Genomic DNA, 4,081 nt, shown 5'->3' with positions numbered 1-4,081 from the left:
AGAGAGAGAGAAAGAGAGAGAGAGAGAAATAGAAAGAGAAATAGAGAGATACAAAACAAATCTAGCACTATCAGGCTGTGCACGAATTACGCTGGCTTTTTCCAATTCCAATTCAATGTAAATTTAAACTGTAACCTAATGTCCAACTCATGTTGGTGAACAATCACTTTGATAGCAGCCTCATATTGAATTGCAAATGTTTAATTAAAACAGTCAATTTCCCAAATGACAAATACAGTGGTTTCTCCTGTTATGGATGTAAATATTGTGAATACTTTAAAGTCCTCTATAATTTGTCAACAATGTTTTGAATGAGCAATTCTCTGAATTCCGCTGACTCTGAGACAATGGCTGGGATAGGAGAATAGAGCTGATGGTGCACTTTGTTTGGGAATGATCTATAAAATATTTGCCTCCAGTTTTTTTTTTTTTGTCAAGTGTTGTCAGTGCCAATGGAAACAAGGGAAAAATAACAAATATTACAATGCTCTGTGCACAGTAAATCAGTGGTTTAACAAATGGCTTTATGGTAATGAAGTAAGGGGTGCAGAGTAGGATTTCATAAGGTTTGTAGCATTAGAAAAGTCAGGTTCTCACCCCTGTGGCCTATTCATTGTATTGTGTCATCATTCTTTATTAAAAGTTGAACTGGCGCTTTTCTTAAATCAATCCCCAAAAATCAAATTGGTCATCTATCTTAGAGCCTCTTGTGTTTCAGATGCTGGTACACTTTCACCCCAAATTAATTGGATTTGTCATGTAAGCTCCCTTACATCTTCCTCTGGCTGTTACGTAAAAGCTCTGTTTCAAATTCATGACTTTGAGATACCTGTCTGGTCAAGAGATGCACTCCCAATGTTATGACGTTCCTGCTCAGATCAACTATCAACCCTGGTACTCTGTGACACAACACAATACTCTTATATACTTGTTTTAAGTCTAAGAGGAAAAGTGGGTACGCAGATAGCAGGGCCTTATTCAATCAGTTCCGGCTGAGGCTCTGTTAGATGAGCTGAGAACACCTCAATGTTTTTTTAGACAGAGGCTGAGGAAAAAGGAAATGAGCTGTCTTGAGCAATGTCTTTTATTAACTGCCTCCTGTTTATCAGGGGTGTCAGTTGCAGTAGATCAACCACGAATGCAATCACACTTTCATTTGTGACTATATCTACTTGTTCAGATTAATCTATTGGGAGAATATGTGATTAACGCGGGGCACTCAAAACTTTAAATTAAAAATGGATTGGACAACTTTAACAGGGCCTCTGAAACTACGATCATGGGTGTGTGTACGTTTTTTGCTATAGACTATAGAAGACCTATTCATTGCTGTTCATTGGTAATTTTCAAAAGTTTAAAAGTTTCTCTTATTTTAGTGACACTTGAATTGCAAGATCCAAATTGTAAATGTTATATATACTATCATCAAAGGGCTGATCTGATAAGACAATATTGCTCCCAATAGCGCTGCAACAATTTGTGATTTGATAGCAAAACGCATATCTTTGGTGTTTTGGACTGTTGTTGGGACAAAACAAGACATTTGAATGCAAGTTTGTTCCCAGAATAACAAGCCTCTGTCTGTCTCATCTCATTGCCTACTCTCCACTGAAGCAGACAAAAATGAAAGATGGGGTGTCGTCTGTGATGTATTTTCAGGTATAAGGAGCAGGTGGGGATTGTAATAGCATCCACACCAAGCCTTTAAACACCAGTGTAAGGGGTTATTTGATTTGAGACACATTTCCCATTTCTCTGATGAAATACGCCATCTGTAGCCCTGTGTTTCTCCATCCATCCATCAACTGATCTTTATACATGCCAGAGTCTACAGAAGGTATTCCTCAGGGCAACAAACTTGTCACCATTGTTCCTGCTTGCATAGCTATTAAACATGCTGTTGCTGATGCTGTCACTGTAAAGGAGTCTGGTTATGTGCACACACTCGTCTACCTCTTAAATGTATTTGAACATTCTTATAAACAAGAATGTGAAAAGTCAGTTCTTGTTTTACACTGCTTGCTGCCAAAAAGCGTCACATTTGTTTACTTTGTTTTGTTTACACATTTGTAAATCTTGAGTTAAGAAGTACACTTCCCCTTAATCTGCTGAGTATCATTTTCCACAGAGAGTTAGGCAAAGGAGCAAGTAAATAGAACAGTAGACTCACCCTGCCAAACCTATGGGGTAATGATATATTTAGTAAGATTCTGGTGCCAGTTTATTGTTGCCATCTGCGTTGAAATAGAAGATGCCTTTGAGGGGGATTGTGGACTACATTTGGTGACAGGCTGTTATGCATAGTATGGTAATGATAAAATGCTGCAAGTAAGTAATAAGGGTAATGTCCTTCTAAACAAGCAAGGCGCAATATTTCCTATTGCACCACTTTATGCAAATTCTGGTAGCTTAACTACTAACATTTGCTCAAGAGAAACAAATTGACATGAAATTGACCTTAAATAAAAAGAAAAGAAAAGAACATATTCTTACAGCACCCATTTGGCTTCTGTTGGAGCAAACAACAATGGTGTGTACTGCAGTTAAATGCTTCCTCAGCATCTAAGAGAAAACCATTCCAATAATTTGCTGTGTGTCTTGTTTTGAGTAGCTATTTGTTCAAAAAGGGCAATTCGGTAGTGCTGGCATGCAACCCCGCTGGGTAAATAGGTATGGTGCAGGACAAATGACAGGTACTTCTTGTAGTGGCAGTCCCACTCAGCACTGTTCACAGCCGGCATCACAGCAAGACAACAACAACAACACACAGGCACTCCGAGGAACATTTTGAAGGAAGGGTGTAAAAAGCAACCATTTATCACAATGGGGTGTGTTGTTGTGCTCTTCAGTTTACAGAGAAAGTCTGGAGAGAAATACAAAGAAAAATAGAAGTGCCTTTGAATCCATTTATGCTTGCACTGATTGGTCATTCACTTTTGAAACCATCTGTTTCCAGTGTTAACAGCAGGTGAATTCCTTGTCTTCCTCAGACATTGCCTAAAACATTCTGTGCGTGCATTATTTTGGACTTTCCCCTTTCCATGTCTGTTCACTCAGAGCTATTTATAACAAGCCTAGCATTGAATGTGTTATGAGCTTTGCCTGAATGACTCCTGGAGCGCTGTTAGTCTCACATGCTCCTGGGAATGAGCATAAACCTAAGGAGCTGCTGAGCTGTTCTCATGACACTGTTGTATTGGTCAGACTAAATATTTTGGCTTTGGCTTTGAGACATATTGTCCTGTAAGCAATGTTCTGTAATCTAAAAGTTAGATTAAATAATTGAAGGGGACAATAAGTGAAAGGTTTGTAATGGCATTTCCATCATGTTGAGTACACCAAGACTCAACAGCAGCCGACACTACCCTCTTGTGGTTTGTAAATCCAACAACAACAACAATAAAGTGAACTTCCAAATCCTCCAATGAAATGCCTGACAGAAAATGTCAGTACTTAGTATTTAGTCTAATTACTACCTCTGTGAAGCATGAAAATATAAACATATATTTTTATACATCTCAATGTGTCTGCAATAGCTACAATTATGCTATTTAATGTATTGTATTGCACACTGTGTCATTTTACATCTGCTATGTTTCAGAAGGGCTGTTTCACTCAAATCACTGAAAAACATCTAGCCAAAGCATTGGGTGAAAAATGACAATTGAATAACTCAATAACAACTAGTTTAGACCGAATTACCAACCAGGCTAAGTGGCCAAAACAAATGAGTACAATATGAACCAACACGGGTCTTTAATTATTACATAATCATGTGACTTTGTCTTGTAAAGATACGGACAGGGCCAGGTAAGACACCAGCATCGCAGTACTGGTTCTTCACCTGGCAAATAATGAAGCTGCCATTTCCAATATAGTCTGCTTTGTGCTTTGTACTTGATGGGAACTTGGGGGTAACTGGGTTTGTACACAAATTCACAATAGGGGCCCAACCGCGAATTGCTGGGGCCAGCCAAAAATATGTACAGTTGCTAAAGTTGATTAAAAAAAGGAATAAAAAACATCTTTGGAAATTGATCTTAATGCCCTAATTCAAAAAACATTTAGGAAAATCCAACCT

General features: G+C 38.3%; 1 protein-coding gene and 1 long non-coding RNA gene across 2 annotated transcripts in view; one reads left to right on the top strand and one right to left on the bottom strand.

The window, feature by feature from the left end:
* The window catches only part of LOC116669904 (uncharacterized), a 23,078-nt gene extending 20,349 nt beyond the window's left edge, over nucleotides 1-2,729 (bottom strand). The window contains exon 1 of the long non-coding RNA XR_004326909.1: nucleotides 2,719-2,729. This is a non-coding gene — a long non-coding RNA (uncharacterized LOC116669904). The remainder of the gene's footprint in view (nucleotides 1-2,718) is intronic.
* Nucleotides 1-4,081, top strand: part of slc35f4 (solute carrier family 35 member F4) — a 17,860-nt gene that overhangs the window by 828 nt on the left and 12,951 nt on the right. The window lies entirely within an intron of this gene.

Source organism: Etheostoma spectabile, chromosome 20 (genome assembly GCF_008692095.1).
Source record: "Etheostoma spectabile isolate EspeVRDwgs_2016 chromosome 20, UIUC_Espe_1.0, whole genome shotgun sequence".
Lineage (NCBI taxonomy): Eukaryota > Metazoa > Chordata > Actinopteri > Perciformes > Percidae > Etheostoma > Etheostoma spectabile.
This window is presented reverse-complemented; position numbering and strand designations above follow the sequence as displayed.